The 20,661-nt window shown below is 39.6% G+C and overlaps 1 non-coding gene across 1 annotated transcript; it reads right to left on the reverse strand.

Annotated features, from left to right (window-relative positions):
* Window positions 1–8,726: 8,726 nt before the first annotated feature.
* On the reverse strand, window positions 8,727–8,835 carry LOC120112293. The gene has a single exon (XR_005513766.1). It is a non-coding gene; the product is annotated as a small nucleolar RNA R71 (small nucleolar RNA).
* Between the last annotated feature and the right edge of the window lie 11,826 nt (window positions 8,836–20,661).

Consider the following 20,661-nt stretch of genomic DNA (forward strand, 5'->3'; position numbering starts at 1 on the left):
CACTGTTTGCCTGAACTCTTCCCAGGTTGGAGGATTCCTACTGTACAATCTGTCCTCCACTTGTCTCTGGTACCAGTCCCAGGCATCTTCCTTCATTGTAAGCCCTGCAAGTTCTATAGCTCTTGCATCAGAACAGGGCAGTCTCCGTATCATCTTTTCAGTCTCCTCCAGAAATCTCTGAGGATCTTCACCTTCTTCCCCCTTAAACTCCGGGGTTCTGAGCCTCAGAAACTCCTGTACAGTAATCCCCTCATCATCTAGAGCCCGTCTGGCCAAACTTCTTGGCACAGGTACAGGAGGTGGGATAGATACTACTGACGGGGCAGGAGGTTTCCCCCGAGCAATCTGCTCCCTCAGAGCCTGATTCTCCGCCAGTAACTGTTCCATTAATGCATCTCCACTTTCTACCTCTCCTTGATCATTAACCCTCCGTCTATCAGCAAGAAGAAATTTTTCTCTTTGGGGCTCGACATGTGCGGAACCCGAATCCAATGCTAAATCTGGCTCCATCCTCCTTCCAAGACGAGCAGATCCTCTCCTTGGAGGTATTCTTTATATATCTACATACTGAGTCATAAAATGCTTTACTAAATTGTAAATGACCCAGCAAATAGCATAAAAAAAAAAAATTCTATGCTCCATAGTATAATCCTATACTTAATCCTAACTCATCCTATTGCTCTGACAGGACTCTTCTTAACCTTTGCTCTGATACCAAGCTTTGTCACGACCCCCGCCCCGTTCCCGGCGGGCCGCCGCGACGGTCCTAGGGTGCGGGTAGGCATAAGGCCACCAGCCACCACGTAGAACCCTACTACCTATCAATCATCAATAAATTCTGAAAATTTTGGCATGATGCATGCACAAAATGATCACCTTTCCTATGGTGACCTGTCAGGATTATCTCATTACATACAACAACGCTACCTGTCAGAGCAGCAATCACATAACCTGTCACATAACGAACCTGGACAATATATATCAATACATCATCACAGGCATATAACTCAACTGTATAAAAATCTGGTTCCCATTCTATCCGTGGTCAAACCCATATCCACAACAGGATCTATGACTGTAACTATACACTAAATACAACAGAAGGTTTATAATACACCAAAAGGGAATAAACCTCTATCTACATTATACTATACTATACTATGGAGCGGCACAGCTAGCAGGCAACCACTAATCCTGCTCCTCTCTATACAATACCTTTCCTGCAATCAAAAACATCAAACTGGGGAGTGAGTATATAAATACTCAGTGAGTGGAGTAGAGAGTACTATGCACATGAGACAGAATATAATCATGGCTCGAGATGAAATCTCAAGATCAATAACAAGATGAACATGAACTCAACATAGAGAATATGGAGTAAATCATCAATATCACCACAATCCATATCAACTCATCTGAAGCATATATGGAATAATCAAGTAAACATATATGCTACTCATGAATATGCTCAACAGATCATAATGCTGGAACATACAAATCAGGTGTCAATATACTGAAATCATCACTAGACAGCTGTCGGGAGGTGGGTTTTACGCCCCAGGCGAACCAGCAACAACTCCTTACTGTCACATGCATATGCAGGATAATACACCATATCGATAATGGAAATGCTAGACAGCTGTCGGAAGGTGGGTTTTACGCCCCAGGCGAACCAGCAACAACTCCCTACTGTCACATTCATATGCAGGATAAGACACCACACTAATCATGTAAATGCCGGCTAGTATCCAGAACAGAAATCTATCTCACATCTACATACTAAACGGCACCTCGCGGGAATTCTACATCCGCGGAAGGCCATACTGCACCTCGCGGGGTCTTACTATGCCCGGCGGCAAGCAGAATATAAGTCGTAGGACCGGCCGATCCTACGCCTAGGGCCGTGTCCCCCCTAGGAAGGGACTGGGCTCCGCCCACCCAGAAGGCTACTATGTGCACAAAGGCCGATGTTCAACCCCCATCGACTATAGGTGTCCTGCAGATACTGCCAAGCCATGCATAAATGCCATAATGCACCCTCCTAATACTCTACTAAAAATGAGTATAATCAAGACTACCACTCACTTGATCATGACCCAATCATAAACTAACATCAGGGTTAGGAGTGAGGGTCAAGGAAGTGCAATACAACTCAATATACCACTAAAAAGGCTCTACAAATCTTTGAAATGGAGGAAATGAAATCAATTTACAAAAGAAGTTATTTCACAATTTGGAACCAATTTAATTACTCATAAAAGAGTATAATCAAGCTACGACTCACAAGTCTTTAAAATAGAGGAAATGAAATCAATTTACAAAAGAAATCATTTCACAATTCGGAATCAATTTGATTACTCATCAACCCCTCGTAATTCCTCTCAATGTTCCCTCAAATGCATGTACAGAATAATCAAGCATGGAGAATCAAAATATAGAGGAATATACAACAACAATTAATCAATAGGCTCAGGTGGAATCAATTCACACCTGGCGACATTCATGAAAATGAATTAAGGATGCTCATGGTGCAAAGTACATGACTCCCACTCACCTGTCAATCTGGCACAGCCCTGATACGCCTCCAAAAATCTACAGCTGGCAGTAGGGAACTTCTTCCTCTTGTTCCCTAGCTTCTTGCCCAACTAATACATGCATTTACAATATATTTAGTTTTGTATCAAGGGCTATAATCTACGTGCCAATTATAATATAGGAAACTTTAATTGATTCAACTCCCCTGTTCCCTAAATCTTTTCTTTTCTTTCTTCTTTTCTTTTTCTATTAATTAACTCATCATTTATGTGTATTAGGGACTCCCTTGCACGAGTACAAGGTCTCCCTTACCCTAATCTAGGCTTAATACCCTATTATGGCATGAAATCCCTTATTTTCCACCCGGATGAACAGTAACCCGAACTGACAGTGGGTTACTTCATCCCGGTTTTACCTAACATTCTACACTCATAGAGGATTCCAAAGAGATAACATGCATCATCATCGGAGGCCGTTTGACCCCCTAAATAATTCGCCGAAGTTGGGACTTCGACACAGTTTTTCCGTAGTGCCGGAAAAATTTGTTAAAATCCGATTGTTCCTCTTTTAACCACCTCTACAACCCTTATCCGACCCCTCTAGACTATATCCACCCTTTGTATAGCCTAATGTCATCAAAAGACTAGATAGGGACGGATATTTACCTTTTTCTTTTTGGAAATCGAGGTCCTTGCATAGAGGGGAAGGAGATCTACACTTTTTCCTTCAGCTGGAAGTGCAACCGGGATCTCTTTCCTCCTCGAATCCCCTTCCTCTTTTTCTTTCTTCTTCTTCTTCTTCTCTTTTTCTTTCTTTCTTTCCTCTGTTTCACGCCTGAGAACCCCCTCCCTCTTTCTCTCGGTTTCATTCCAAAAGCCAGCTCAAACCCTCCAATTAAATCACATCAAGATACTATTCACCCTTTTTTTAATATTATTAAATTCCCATTTTGCCCCTAACACTTCAACATATCTACGGTTATACCATTAACTTTTGATTCCTTCCAATTTTACCCCTTATATCAATTTTAAAGGACTATTCTATCCCTTTTTTATATAAAAAATTAAAAAAAAAATTTTGGGGTTATTACAATATCTTCCACACAAGCCACCATTGTAAACCGGCTTTAAAAGGGTGATGCTCGATGACTAATTTTTTAGATATTCTATATGTGAACATCTATTCTATGGTTTAGGCTTGGTCTACTTGACTGGTTCGATTTAAGCTTGGCCCATTACTGGCCCATGCATGCTACATGCATGACAGAAAGTGGAAGACTTCGGAGAGAGTTTTCTTTATCTTCGGCAACTCCGAATAGAAAATGAGGATATAGGGCTGCCGAAACTCTAGGCTCCTCTATAAATAATCACCTGCTTCTCTCCATGACCCTTCCCCAAAGAGCAGCGACCCTCATTTTTCCCCTTTTCTCCCTTCAAATCCATGACTTCCAGCCATTGTGCCTATTGTAAATCAAGGTTGTAGTGCTCATCGAAGCTAGTAAGAGCCCCGATCCCCTTTCACCTCACCTTCCCTTGCGATTTGGTTTGTTGCTGGCCAAAAACTCGATCGAAAATCAACCCAGGAAGGATTTGTTCAACATCCCTATTTCCTGGCCTTTATTCCTTTTTTTTTCTAGCCACTAGCGCCATCATCGCTTGACATCGAACCCTTGGCCGAACTCCTTGGCCTCCTTATTGCCCTCCACAGTTAAAATTGTGGCCGCCGGTGAACAGCTAATGCCTAAAACGAAGACACAATGAAATCCCCTATTTCTCAACGCTTTTCTTTGTTTTTCTTGCGAGCCGATCATGACCATCAGCTGCTCTCCGCTACCTACTGCCACCTCGCAAGACGACCCCCCCCCCCCCCTTTCTTTCTTCTATTCCTCTTCTTCTTCCTTGGGAATGGCAAGAGGAGGTCCTCCACCATGTTGCCAAATAAAAAAAAAAGAAGAAGAAAGAAGGAAAAGAAAGAGAAAAAGCAAATCCATCCCTATTTCTCTCTCTCTACTCAGTCCATTGAAGGGTCGCGACCTCTTCTGTGAACCCTTAGTTGATGCTTGGCCTAGTGGCTATGTGAGGACCCGTGCGGGCGTGTGTTTAGTTCCACATCGATTATTTACTGGGTAGATTTTGGGTACTTATACGGGATCAAGAAACCCAAATAATACCTTCCGGCTAGCCATTTTAGGTGAGGTCCTAGGTTGTTGCAAATGGTATCAGAGCGGATTCATAACCTATGTGGATTAGGGGACACTGCAGGACAGATTCATTGGGGCTGACCACAGGCCAATCGTGGTGTTTGTGATTAGATTTGAATAAATTTGAACTCTTAGTCTGACGAGGACGTCAGGGCTTGAACAGGGGGAGAATGTGAGGATCCATGCGGGTGTGTGTTTAGTCCCACATCGGTTATTCGCTGGATAGATCTTGGGTACTTATACAGGATCAAGAAACCCAAATAATACCTTCCGGCTAGCCATTTTAGGTGAGGTCTTAGGTTGTTACAGGCTATGCCACATGTCGGCCCCCACCCCTGACCCATGTCGGGCACTACTATACCCGACCATCATTAATCGGAATTTTGTTTTTTTTTTTTAGCTCGACTCTTGTTTCATAGTTCTAATAAGATAGATTATCAAGATTGGTCTAACCTAAGAAGTTGGAATACACTACCTAGTTGGCCATGTCCTTTCTCCATCGTAGCTTTGTTGAGCAACCTTAGAACCCACTATTTTTGGTCCCTATCAAAAAATCTTGGCCTCGATCAGGTCTTTGCTTCATGATTTATTGATCGAATCGTTTGAACCTGACTGATCCAGAGCCACTACATACAGTAACCTGGCCAACCATCCTTTTTTCTTGTTATTTTAATACTATTTAAGTCATCAAATAAGAATTAATTTTGTTTTTAATATCTTAAATAGGTTTAGCAAATTTATCTAGTGAACTTTGAGGGTTTAATGCATAAAAAGGTAAATATTCTTAACAGTTCTTATTAGCCTTCAAATTTTCATATATTTTTCATGCTTATAATTTATATGAAAATACAAAAATAATATTAATGTTGATGATATTAGTTTTTTAAAAATGAAGGATCAAGCATTGGATATTATTAAAAACTCATAATTTATCGTAAAATAATGGTTCTATGAATATTTTAATATTAATTACTTGTTTATGAAATTTGAACTCCATATTTATCAAATTTGCATTTTTGGTATAAAATGAATAATTTCATGACTATTCTATTGTCAGAGGCTTATTTATGGACTACGAACACTATCAAGCCATTTAGTATTTTATCCATATATAATTTAAGAAAATATGATTTAAACAAATATACTTAAAAAAATATTTTAAGAAAATATAGCTAAAGGCTCTTAGATATCTTTGTATGGCCTATTAAAATGAGGTAGATCAATATCCGAAGTTAGTTTTATGTGACCTTACCAATGGATAATAGTAATTGACATATGACCCTGCCAGTATGCAATAGTAGTTAGTATACAAATTTGCTCGGCATGATCCTACCAACTGACAATAGTAGTTGGTATCTTGTTGACTACACCTCATGAGTATAATAGTGATATTAGAATTTAATCAAAGAGAAATAATTTGAATTATGACATGGTTAAATGGAAAATGATTTATGACTTTATTCTTGCTATACATTTGGAAACATGTTGATGAAATATAGATGATTTATGCATGCAGGATTGGCTCTATAAGTTGCTTTATCATATAGTACTACGAAATATTCTATCTTGTAATAATTGTTATTTTCTCCAAATGATGCATTGATTCATACAAAAACTTATGCTTGATCCAATAAAATAGTGTAAAGTTTGTTTACTGAGCTCATATCTATTTTTATTTTTTCTTTTCCAAAGAAATAGAGTCACTAGAATGAAGAATGGTTTAGACTTGGAGTTTGACTAGAAAGCTTTCTGATTTTGTAGCAGAATTTTAGTTTTTTAATTGATTATGAATTTATGTTGATGACTTTTTGAATACTGAGGATATGGGTTTTGGAATTTAAATTTGGATTTAGTCGCTTCGAACCAGCATTTATATAATTAGTTAATAATGATAGATGATGAGAGCACAAAGTGCGATCTACATACCACTTAAATAAGTGTTACTGCTAACAAGATAACGATAATATTGCTGAATTAATATTATATTTTTGTTGGGTGCAGGTTATTCTAAATCAAAGCTGAAATGCGCATCAGCAGGACTAAGTTCAGCCGCATGAAACAACTATCAGCCTGCGGCCAAGCCACAGCCAATGGGGAGACAAGTCAACGGCCAGCAGCACATAGCAAGGGAGCCACATCAGCGATCCGTTTGGCTCACAGCCAGCCTTTCGTGATGCTTTCATCCACGTTCCCAACATTCTTCCACATCCTATCCTTCCGGATCCACGATCCAACTATCTGTCTTCAGCTAACCAAATGGAGTTAAGGAGATTGAATGCCCCATTACAGTCCAATTGAAATAAAATTTGGTGGAGATGAAGTAGATATATTAAGGTTTCATATGCAATAAGAATCAGTCAATTGGAACTCCAGAGAAAAAGTTATGAGGCTGCAAAGTTAGGTTTCCCTAAACTGCCAGCCTGGGCCCTAACAGATTGGACCTTTGTGTAGTATTTTAATAATTTCAGGAGCTACAGAAGTCCAATTGAGCTAATTCAAGTTTTGTTGGAAAATAGACTTCCAAGGATTTCCAATGGCTATAAGAACATAAAATTTGAAGATTCGATGTGATCTAAAGAGCCTCCCAAATTTTATGCTGATATTGGTACTCGAGGGTGAAGTTGGAAAAATGCATGCAAGTGTGTCTAAGCCGTATTTCCTAGGATTTTAAGTCCCTAAACCCTATATATACTTATGAAAACTCGCCGTTCAGGGGGGACGAAAGGCGGCATTACAAAGAAATCATGAAGAGGAGCCTCAATTCATGGAGAGCTAATTTTTTGGTGAAGGATGATGTATGAACCTTTGCTTTATTGTTTCTTTGAAGTAAACTCTGAACTTTTCTTCTAAATGATTTGTATCGATTGATTTGTTTTGGATTCTTGCATATTTATTTTGTAAATAGTTCTTAAATGGTTTGTGTCTATTGATACATAGATTGCTTTAGTATTTGATTTGTCGTAGATGTAATAGGCACGATGAATGCTTAGAAGTTGAGTTCATGTGTTCCCAAAATATATTCCATGATTAGATCTATTCTGCTTTTGAATCTCTAAATCAAAAATCGTAGAGTTTATTCCTTGGATGCAACATAATCAAGGGAGATTCTGAATCCCTAACCATATCTATTTCATTGAACTTTGTTTATTTACTTATTATTCTCTCCTTTTAATTTCTAGAAACCATCTGAAATTACATATAAAATTACGCTAATAACACATAGATTGCTCCCTGAGGAATCGACCTTGGACTTCCGAGTTATACTACTTGTGCGATTCTCTTGCACTTGGAAAAGTAGTTTTGCGAACGCATCAAGTTTTTGGTGCTGTTGCCGGAGAGTGGCTGATTTGTTAGCATATTTTCAGATCCAATTAGAGATTTGGTTTAGGTAAGTTTCAGTCTTTTTTTAAAAATATATATAATAATAATAATAATAAATAAATAAAAATAAAAAATATATATAAAAAAATTTGCATGCTAAAGTGGAACAGGGATGACATTGGTCGATTAAGTCGTACATTTTTTGACAATTCCTTGGGACACATTTCTGAGATTTCTTCGCAGTATCTCACACCTTGTGAGATGGCTGATTTAAATGAAAAGCAGGGAGTCACCACGATCGAGAACGTGAGCCCCCTGTTATGACTTTGAGACAATACCTACAACCTACTAGGATTACTCAACCTTTATGCATGATTTTTTTGATAATGTAGGACATTTTGACATCAAACCCGGGGTAATTCAATTGCTACCAAAATTTCATGGTTTAGAGTCCGAGAATCCTTATCTTCATTAAAGGATTTTGAAGAATTGAGCATCACATTTAGGGTGCCGAACGTCACCGAGGATATTCTCAAGCTGTCATTGTTCCCTTTCTCTCTAAAGAATAACGCCAAAACATGGCTACACTCCTTGCGACCTAGATCAATAAGAACTTGGCAAGAGATGCAGAGAGAATTTTTGAAAAAGTTCTTTCTCACACAAAGGACCAACTTTCTAAAAAGGCATATCAGCAATTTTCAACATAAAGATAATGAAACCTTTTATGAATGTTGGAAGAGATTTAAAGATCTTCTTCTCTCATGTCCTCATCACGGGTTTCAAACTTGGAGAACTATTAGTTTTTTCTATGAAGGTTTATCTCCATAGATGAAATAGTTTGTAGAAACCATGTGCAATGGTAGATTTTTGGAAAAGCAACCTGATGAGGCATGGGAATATTTTGATTCACTTGCCGAGACTGCCCAACTATGAGATAATGGGGATAGAAACAATAAGCCTTTGCCCAAGCCTACTAGCTCTGGACATGGGGGCCTTTACAACCTCAGAATAGAGGATGATCTTTATACTAAAATGGCAGCCCTCACTAGGAAGGTAGAGGAAGTTGAACTTAGGAAAGTTGAGCCTGTGAAAACTATAGAGCTCAGAAATGAATGTTGCGGGATCTGCGACATGTCTGGTCATTTCACCACAGATTGTCCCACCATACCTACATTCAAGGAAGTCTTGCACGATTAGGCAAACACTATGAACTCCTACCAGAAGTCTTACAATGATCCATTCTCGGATACCTATAACCCTAGTTGGAAGAATCATCCGAATTTTAGGTGGAGGAATGATCGTTCTCAATAGTCATACCATCTAGCTCCTCTATCTGCACGTCCTACTTATGCACCACCACCTCTTCAAAAGCCGAGTATCGAAGATATCTTGCAATCTATAGAATCTTTCCTACAAGGTCAAGCCGATATCAATGCTCAAAATACTCAAAATTTTGAGGATACAAGAAATTAATTGTCAATGTTGACTACGGTCCTAAGTACTCAGGAGAAGGGTAAACTTCCAGCTCAACCTCAACCTAACCCACAAGTGCATGGTAGTAATTGATAGTCAACTTTAAAGACCACGCAATAGCACGTATCTGGTAGGATAGTGATTACTGGTATCGATCCACAGGGATTGGGGTACAGTTGTTTTCTTTAAAAATAAAAATATTTAAAAGGAAGAGTTTGTGAAGACTATTGAACTAAGGAATTTAATAAAAAAAAGCAATTAAAATGATATCAGTTTGAGGGAACCTAGGGCAAGAAATTCACCACTAACATCGGAATAAGGATTATTTGTATTTTAATCTATTCATGGATTAACATGCAAATTGGCTACAAGCCTAATAAGCATTTAAATAGAAATTCACAAAAGTAATTTGGCATAATCCATCTTCAGTTGGCATGAAATGTCTACCCTAAACTAATGTGGTAGGACATTGCATCTTTCCTAAGCATGGACTATCTTATATTTACTTAGTGATCATGAAGAACAATTGTATAAACGTCATATTTAAAATCACAGAAATTAAATATGCGATGAAATAAAATATTCATTAGGAACAAAATAAAGTTTATACAACCCCAAGAGTAGAAATCAAAAATACAAAACCCTTGGCCCTTTGTTAGGACTGCATCCGACCCTAAAGAGGAGATCAGGCTTCCATGCAGTGGTGGACGGCAGCAGCAGCACAGCAGCAGGCTCCCATCTGTGTCACAATCGGCTTCCTTTCTTCCTCCCTCAGCACTTCATTCTTATTTTTTTTATATATATGGGAAGTTATTCCCAAAATATCCAAACACTCTCCCTCCTCTGTTTTTTTATTTCTATGGGACTCGGCCTATGAAGAGAGTTGGGAAAGCCCCCCCCCCCCCCCCCCCCCCCCCCCCCCCCCCCCCCCCCCCCCCCCCCCCCGGTGGGGAAGAAGAATGCCTCTAGCCTGCATGCATTGACTCCCTTTTATAGCCGTTATCACGTAGGGGATAAGGATGAAGCGAGATGCGGTTGAAGCTAGGGTGATTTTCGGAGTTGTAGCTTATCCCGTTGACGTGAATCCAGGGAATGAAGGAGCCGAACTTCTTCAACGCGTGGGAGAAGATTCTGGATGCGGCCGAGACATGGAAGCTGTCGACGTGGATGCAGGGGATTATGCTTACGGCTGAAGCATGGGAAAACAGTGGATTTGAGAGGATCTCGGAGGGGAAGAATAACATGGAATTCGGAAGAGATGAAGCTGGGACAGCTGGCAGTTGGGATGAAAATGGATCACAGAGGAAGTGGATGGGATGAATCCGGAAGTTGGGATGAATCAAGGGGAGTTCGGCTGAGGTTGGTTCCGAAGCAGGGGAAGGCTGTGACAGACGTGGACGATGGAATCAATCCAAACGTCCGGAATGCTACGGACGTGGAGCAGGGAATATGATGCGTGGAATCATCCGTTGATAGGCTGGGAGATGATCCGAAAGAAGGGATATGGCTGTAATCCGAGATGATGGAGTTAATTCCGATGGGATGAGGATGAACTCAGGAGCTTGGAACGGATGCTTGGATGAAATGTGGGAGTTCGGAAGGCTCATCCTTGCTTAGCGGAAGAAGTTGAGGATGCTGGGAGGAAGTTGGATACGGTGGATGCTATGCATTGGATTCGTGAAGGAAGAATAGGCGATGCTCATAGCTAGGATGCTAATCCGGAAGACGTTGGGATGAATCCGTGGATAAGGGGATCTTTGGAATCAAGCCGGAAGAGGAGGATTGAGATGAAGGTGGATCACGGAAAGAATGGGACCTTGATACTTCGGTTTTGAAACAGAGGAAGCTTGTTTGGATGCCGTGAAGCTCGGAAAGATGATGCTGCGATCCACGTGTGGATGTTTGAATCACAGAGGGAATACGGTAGAAGAGCTTGGATATGGCTGGGAATGAACTGGGAACAGGGGATAAGCTTGGACGTTGTTGAGAGCTTATCCGTGGAGATGGAAACGTTGGAGATGGAGACATGAGATGCTGGGAGACTCGGCTGCGGTGAATGGAGTTGATCCGTGGGATATTGGGAAAGATGTGGAGAAGGGAACGCAGACGGGATGAAGGTTGGTAGAGTTGATCCGGAACGGAAAAGATGCAGAGGAGGAGGAGGGTTGGATTCAGGATGAGCATGGGATTGTTGCGGATGCAATGGATACAGATAGCGAGCTCTTCCGTGATGCTCGGGGAGAAGGATTTGCTCGGAAAAAACAGGGGGTTCTTTGGTCGGGTGATCCCATGCGAATGTAGAGACGGAGATAATTCGTGGATTTGGTTGTTTGGAATCCTCACTGGGTTCGCATAATGAAGGGGTCCGTCGGTCTTGGCTGGGCGTGGAAGAAGTTTAGATCCGATCATGAAAGAAGGGAATGGCTGGGATATGAATGGGTGTGGGTGTGGGTGTGGGTGTGGGTGTGGGTGTTGGGGTTTTGAGTGGCTGATCACAAATGGGATAATTGCTAATCTACGGTCGTGGTATGGGTTTAAGTAGTGCATCGTGGAGATGATGAAACTAATCTTGAGAGGGTTGAACTTAATTGGATGTGGGAGAAACTAAACCACAGTGGATGACTTGGAAATTATCGGACTGGATCTGCACACATTAAGCTTAATCAGTAAATAAGTAAAACTCGAATTACCTTTAATAATTTATTAAAATGCAATGATGAAGGTAACATATATTTTATGGTTAAATTTACGAAATATATCTGTTTAAAATAATGATAAGTGCTAGGAGAAAGAGGTTAATTTATATATTATTTAGCACTTATCACACCCTCCAACCTACATTTTGCTAGTCCTCGAGCAAAATAAAAAATAACTCACTTTCGCAGGAATCGCGATTGCATTTACCGTATGCAATAAGGCTTTAAACCCCTAGGTGGCCCTAGTGGACGAGTTTTGTCTCGTGAGGGTTTTCGGCTCAGATACCCACAAACTGCTGTCAAAAGAATTTATTTTATTATTTTATAAAATCTAATTTCAAATGCATAAGTGCCAAGAATTTTCAAAAGCACACAAAGTTTTAATTACTAAGTCAGGCCCAAATTCTAGGTCAAGATGCAACTTAAGTTGAAGTTATTAAGTTTCTGTTAGAGAGTTTGTAAGACTTATTTATACTTGGGTGCTCCGGTGATATCTGGACCATACACAAGCTAAGGCTTTAGATTCCCAATATACTGCTAAAGCTAGTAGTTTCCAAGAATTGGTCAGATAAGACCTAATCACTGATTTCAAAATCATCCATCTTGCAAGATTCCGAGAGTTGTGGATGTTTACTTTAATACCTCATGGGCTTTATCTGTAATATTCCAGTTTACTCGAATTTTTAAACGACGGCTTTCTCACTATCGTCTTTTTCAAGGTCAATATTATTTTCTCTTTCTCTTTTTTTTTTTCATTTTAAATTATGCACTTTTACTCTGTAATGATTCCTCCGTGTAGCGAGCATTCAGTCAACAACTCCCACACCAGATGGCATAAGGTGTTAGGCATCAAGACTCCCCCTACGGACCTATGCTCGGGTTCATCATACAAGCCCGCTGACCTTTGACAATAGGTAGCCCTTTTTCGATGTACCTTACTAAATTCACTTTTTTTTTTTAATTGAGATCATGGTGAATTAGATAGGAATGATTCATTAGGACTCAAGGTTGCTACCAGACTTAACAACATAGTATTGAACCTAACCCTTAGAAGTGCAGGGCCATAGGTGTTGTGAAATTCCAAAGTAAAAAATTATCTTACAACTCGCTAAAAAGAACTTTTAATAAAAAAGAACTCAAATTGTCTTACTCCTGACTAATCATTGGACTTTTTAGATTTTATATACTTTGTCGTGTTTATCATTTCAGCACTAAAGCATAGAAATTAGGATTTTTTTAAAAAAATCGAAAAACTTATTCGAAAATGCAAAATATTTCTTCGAAAATTCGAATCCTATACCCCCTAACCTAGATCAGACAGTGCCCTCAATGTTTTTTTTTTGAGATATTATATTATAGTTTTATTTTTTTTTATATTTTTATTGGGACGAAAATATGATGCATATGGAGGATAGAGCATTTACCGTAGTTGCATCAGTAATATGAGGACTCTTGTTAAGAAATTAAAAAGTACAATGCAAAATGTCCTACGAAAATTGGGTTGCCTTCCCAACAAGCGCTAAGTTTAACGTCTTCAGCCAGGCAGCGCATCCTTAATTATATCATGCCGGGTTCATGCCGAGTTTTCCAAGGAAGAAATTTTGTGGAGACTGATTGTCGGGCAAGGAGTTATACTCTTCTGATCAGTCAAGTCAAGCATGCACTAAAAAGAAAAACACGTCAAATCCTTGTATTTGCCCTAAAATTTACTTAGACAGCTCCTAACTGGTTTGAAGAGGGCACCTAAGCCTCCAATCCGGTCTAATGAACTGAGTTGACTAGGTAAGCTCCCAGGTAAGTGGGGGGGTCACGATGCATTCGCAAAGGTCCCACTTAAAAACCACTTGCCTCGAACAGATGAACTGTCTCCCTTAAGGGACAAAGCTTGCCTAGACATCAACTAAGCCACAGAGCGAAATTGGTGCAACTTTCGGTGATCTTCATCCTATTGAGCTCGAATATCCCTAGGGGCCAACGTCTAATTAATTTTAATTAAGGTGATAGCTATGTGAGAATTGATTCACCTACTTTGGGCAAGAATCTGGTGATGAAATCCAGTTCTTATCTTGTTGGGGTGATTGCCCTTACTATGTGCGGATTAATTGGTGTATGTGTATCAGGCATGCATTCACACTTTTTGCTGAATTTAAAATCAAACAATCACCACAAAAGGGAATTAATTTAAATAAGAAAGGTTTAGAGGTTACCAAAGGGAATTTTCCCAGCAATTTTATTTATTTATTTTTTTAGGCAAACCTCTACAGCATTCCTTTTCCAGCAGTTTTCTTTTTGATCGTCCCAGAGTTCCTCTTTGATTCCTGATCAAATAATATCAAGAGAAAAATCAAAAATTAGTAAAAGAAAAAAGAGATAAGAAAAATAACAAAAATAGAAAATATTTTTATTTTATTTTAAATATATATATTTTTTTTGAAAGTTTTTTTTTTATGAAAAGGAAAACAACTATGCTAGCAATCCCCGCAACGGCGCCAAAAATTGATAGTCGACTTTAAAGACCACGCAATAGCACGTATCTGGTAGGATAGTGATTACGGGTATCGATCCACAGGGATTGGGGTACAATTGTTTTCTTTAAAAATAAAAATATTTAAAAGGAAGAGTTTGTGAAGACTATTGAACTAAGGAATTTAATAAAAAATGCAATTAAAATGATATCAGTTTGAGGGAACCTAGGGCAATAAATTCACCACTAACATCGGAATAAGGATTATTTGTATTTTAATCTATTCTTGGATTAACATGCAAATTGGCTACAAGCCTAATAAGCATTTAAATAGAAATTCACAAAAGTAATTTGGGCATAATCCATCTTCAGTTGGCATGAAATGTCTATCCTAAATTAATGTGGTAGGACATTGCATCTTTCCTAAGCATGGACTATCTTATATTTACTTAGTGATCATGAAGAATAATTGTATAAACGTCATATTGAAAATCACAGAAATTAAATATGCGATGAAATAAAATATTCATTAGGAGCAAAATAAAGTTTATACAACCTCAAGAATAGAAATCAAAAATACAAAACCCTTGGCCCTTTGTTAGGACTGCATCCGGCCCTAAAGAGGAGATCAGGCTTCCATGCAGTGGTGGACGGCAGCAGCAGCACAGCAGCAGGCTCCCATCTGTGTCACGATCGGCTTCCTTTCTTCCTCCCTAGGCACTTCATTCTTATTTTTTTTATATATATGGGAAGTTATTCCCAAAATATCCAAACACTCTCCCTCCTCTGTTTTTTTATTTCTATGGGACTCGGCCTATGAAGAGAGTTGGGAAAGCAGCCCCCCCCCCCCCCCCGGTGGGGAAGAAGAATGCCTCTAGCCTGCATGCATTGACTCCCTTTTATAGCCTTCACAGCCTCTGTTATCACGTAGGGGATAAGGATGAAGCGAGATGCGGTTGAAGCTAGGGTGATTTTTGGAGTTGTAGCTTATCCCGTTGACGTGAATCCAGGGAATGAAGGAGCCGAACTTCTTCAACGCGTGGGAGAAGATTTTGGATGCGGCCGAGACATGGAAGCTGTCGACGTGGATGCAGGGGATTATGCTTACGGCTGAAGCATGGGAAAACAGTGGGTTTGAGAGGATCTCGGAGGGGAAGAATAACATGGAATTCGGAAGAGATGAAGCTGGGACAGCTGGCAGTTGGGATGAAAATGGATCACAGAGGAAGTGGATGGGATGAATCCGGAAGTTGGGATGAATCAAGGGGAGTTCGGCTGAGGTTGGTTCCGAAGCAGGGGAAGGCTGTGACAGACGTGGACGATGGAATCAATCCAAACGTCCGGAATGCTACGGACGTGGAACAGGGAATATGATGCGTGGAATCATCCGTTGATAGGCTGGGAGATGATCCGAAAGAAGGGATATGGCTGTAATCCGAGATGATGGAGTTAATTCCGATGGGATGAGGATGAACTCGGGAGCTTGGAACGGATGCTTGGATGAAATGTGGGAGTTCGGAAGGCTCATCCTTGCTGGGATCTAGCGGAAGAAGTTGAGGATGCTGGGAGGAAGTTGGATACGGTGGATGCTATGCATTGGATTCGTGAAGGAAGAACAGGCGATGCTCATAGCTAGGATGCTAATCCGGAAGACGTTGGGATGAATCCGTGGATAAGGGGATCTTTGGAATCAAGCCGGAAGAGGAGGATTGAGATGAAGGTGGATCATGGAAAGAATGGGACCTTGATACTTCGGTTTCGAAACAGAGGAAGCTTGTTTGGATGCCGTGAAGCTCGGAAAGATGAAGCTGCGATCCATGTGTGGAAGTTTGAATCACAGAAGGAATAGGGTAGAAGAGCTTGGATATGGCTGGGAATGAACTGGGAATAGGGGATAAGCTTGGATGTTGTTGAGAGCTTATCCGTGGAGATGGAAACGTTGGAGATGGAGACGTGAGATGCTAGGAGACTCGGCTGCGGTGAATGGAGTTGATCCGTGGGATATTAGGAAAGATGTGGAGAAGGGAACGCAGACGGGATGAAGGTTGGTAGAGTTGATCCAGAACGGGAAAGATGCAGAGGAGGAGGAGGGTTGGATTCGGGATGAGCATGGGATTGTTGCGGATGCAATGGATACAGATAGCGAGCTCTTCCGTGATGCTCGGGGAGAAGGATTTGCTCGGAAAAACAGGGGGTTCTTTGGTCGGGTGATCCCATGCGAATGTAGAGACGGAGATAATTCGTGGATTTGGTTGTTTGGAATCCTCACTGGGTTCGGATAATGAAGGGGTCCGTGGGTCTTGGCTGGGCGTGGAAGAAGTTTAGATCCGATCGTGAAAGAAGGGAATGGTTGGGATATGAATGGGTGTGGGTGTGGGGTTTTGAGTATCACAATGGGATGATTGCTAATCTACGGTCGTGGTATGGGTTCAAGTAGTGCATCGTGGAGATGATGAAACTAATCTTGAGAGGTTGAACTTAATTGGATGTGGGAGAAACTAAACCACAGTGGATGACTTGGGAATTATCGGACTGGACCTGCACACATTAAGCTTAATCAGTAAATAAGTAAAACTCAAATTACTTTAATAATTTATTAAAATGCAATGATGAAGGTAACACATATTTTATGGTTAAATTTACGAAATATGTCTGTTAAAATAATGATAAGTGCTAGGAGAAAGAGGTTAATTTATGTATTATTTAGCACTTATCAGTAATAATATAACTCCTTCTGGTTCGCATACAGAGCATGTAAAGAGTATCATGACTTTGCGTAATGGGAAAGTCATTGATCAGACTGTCCATTGGGACCGCAAGTCACTTCTAATTCTGATGTGCCCAAAGCTGGAAGGTTTGACCCAACTGACTCCTTCAGTTGCATAAAAAAAATAAAAAAATATAAAAAGTAGAAAGTTGAAAAATAAAAAAACTCTATCAGTGGAAGAAACTCTTGGAAGACAGAATACCTATGAAAGAGAGATTGGATTTTTTTAGGATTAATCCCGGAGGAGTCTATTTATAGACTCTATATGAAGACTGAAGAGATGCGATGGTTCCGAAGATACATAATTTTCGAAAACACCATATCTTTTTGAATGCCAACGTTCTCTTCCGAAGAGTTTACAACTCTTCTGAAAGAGGCGTCTTGCAAAAGATATTTTTTAAGCATTTAAAAAGTAAGTTTAGGGAATAAGAAAATTTAAGTTTTTTTTAATTAAAAGTCCAACACAAAATTCATTAGAAGTTCTGAAGTTCGATAATCAGTTATGAGCTGCTAAGAATCCAGCGATGGATCTGGAGTGATCATTTGCAAGAAAGTAAAGTGCATGCAATTTGGTCGGGCTAGAAAAAGGTTCTATCTAAAGAGGAGTGAAGGAGGTTGATTATACGTAATCTATAGCAAAACTTGTAGGGTTCTAGCATGTCTTAATGGGCAGCGGAAGCTAGGGATTTTAAAAATTTCTTAATAAAGTCCTTGTGCATGAAACTCTTTAGCCTAGATCACTTAATGATTACAATCAAATGATATAATAAATGCAGAATTAGTAGAATACTCAAACGCTAATCCAAAGTGTACAATCTCCACGAGGTGTCCAAGTGTCCGCCCTCCAATGGTGATCCACACGAAAACTTGATCAAGATTTAGTTTCAAAGATTTTTGATCCTTAATGCAGAATTCTTCTAAAGAATATATGGCTTGCTTTCCTTCCTTTCTATTTTTCTTTAGCCTTCTAAAATCACTTCTTATCTTTTGTCCTAAGGAAGACACTTGTCTTAGCTTAGGACACACTAGAAGCAATGTTAGAAGAAGAAACTAATGTAAGAAAGAAGGGATATGAGAGAGAGAGAGTTGGATTGATTTCCGATGATTAGAAACACCGGGAGCATTCCTATTTATAGATGGCGTGGGGATGCATCACCAAAGGATGCATCCCATCCACACATCCTTCAGATGGGGTGTGATAAGAGGAGAGAAGGTGCCACAAAATAGGGAGAGGCATATCAAAAGTGGTTAGGATAAGGTTAGCGTTATGATATGGCGCTTCATTCCCTAAGCACCTCTTATGAAATGCGCCGTACTCTTCCTTTCTTCACTTTTTCTCATGCATGAAAAATAGGAACAACCTTATCCATTCATCAAGGGTTGATGATGATCAAAGGCCATGAAAGAGGGCGCCATATATCTAAGGCGTGATGAAAGAGAGAGAGATAAAATGGATAAGATCAAAGGAAGATTCATCCTTATCCATTTAAATCTCATGCTATCCTCTCTTTTCCCTTCAAGTATTTTTCATCATCACGCCTCCAGATGAGATCCATCATGAGATCATGATCTCCATCATCCATGATGAAGATCAATGGCTCAATCCATGGCGCCATCCATTTGATCCTTCTCTTCATCCAATGTTAATCCAACGTCAAAATTAAATGATTTATCAAATCTAATCCAATTAGACTCAACCAAGCTAATTAGGTGCAGTTCTTGGCTAACCCATATTAGAATATGATCTAATCAAATTAGATCAATTAAGAATCAGATTCGAATCCAATTCGAATCAGATTCGAATCCAATTCGAATCAGGAGCTAAGGTTTGCAAACACCTGCTAGGATGTTTATCTTGCAAACATGATCTAATCCAATTAGACCTTGATAAGTTTCCTTGTGTGTGACCCATTGGGTTCATACTTAGCCAGCAATAGGTGTGAGTGCGAGTTGACCAACTTGATTAGAACTCTTCTAATCGATTTAAGTCCAAACTGCGCGAACCCGAACTTAACAATTAGAATCCTTTCTAATTGGTGATCGAATTAAACTCTTTAATTCGATCAAACCTATAAGACAAGATTGACGTCTAGCAACGTGTCATGTCTACCCGAAAAATATGGAATTTGGTAGAAATACCAAAATACCCTTCAGTGGCAAGTTACCGTGCAATTCAATCCTTTAATCAAACTGCATCCCAAATATGTATATGAGTATGAATATATGTCAAACTCAATTTCATATTCATATTTTTTTCAATCTTTTAATGATAATTCAAATAATGAATATTAGAAACTCTTTCTAATTTCATTCTGCTTTGATCAAAGGCTTTCTGAATTATCATATGATTAGAATAATAGGATGCGATCTTCTCTTACTAGAAGTGATTAATTCCTTATTGACCTACTCATAATCTTCATACACAATTCACATATCCAGAAGACCTCGTACATAACTTATTGTCATGAATGAGTGTAAACCAAAACATGGGTTCATGTGCACAAGATACCATGGTGATCTTAGGTCATAGGATCAGTTGCACAACTCCACTAAGAGAATCATCTTTTGACATGTAAGTAAGACATAAGATTCTCTTTGTAGGTCATCAGTGAACTCATTCCTCTAATGAGCACTCACATCTTTGTATTAGTGTCTCACCAAGTGATTTGAGATCAATCACCCTCTACATCGAGCATACATAAGATGTGCCAGTCTTTCCGGAATCATTGATCCCGACTCAATGTACCAATACTGGGAATATTTAAGATTAGATTTTAGAGTTTAGGTCTCACTAGTATGATCTCATCATAGCTCAAAACCATGGCCCTAATCTAAGAGGTTTATCAAAATATAATCAACAGCATATGATAAACACAATGCCTTTATTCATATTTAATGTCATGTACATGATTTGGACAAATCAAAAGAAAAACCTTCGCAATACATATTGCGATTGGCTTGTAGGGCATCTACTCTTTCAATCTTCCACTTGCACTAAAAGCAATCGCTCTTATATTTCATCCCCATACAATCGAGGTAGCGATCGAACTGCTGTTGTGGTAGAGCTTTAGTGAACGGTCTGCTAGGTTGTTCTTTGTGTTACTCGTTAAATGACTATGTCTTGTCTCTCGACAATCTCTCGAACAAGATGGAAGCGTCTTAGAATTGCTTGGATTAATGATGAGACCTGGTTCCTTCACTTGAG

This window comes from Phoenix dactylifera, chromosome 10, assembly GCF_009389715.1.
Source record: "Phoenix dactylifera cultivar Barhee BC4 chromosome 10, palm_55x_up_171113_PBpolish2nd_filt_p, whole genome shotgun sequence".
Lineage (NCBI taxonomy): Eukaryota > Viridiplantae > Streptophyta > Magnoliopsida > Arecales > Arecaceae > Phoenix > Phoenix dactylifera.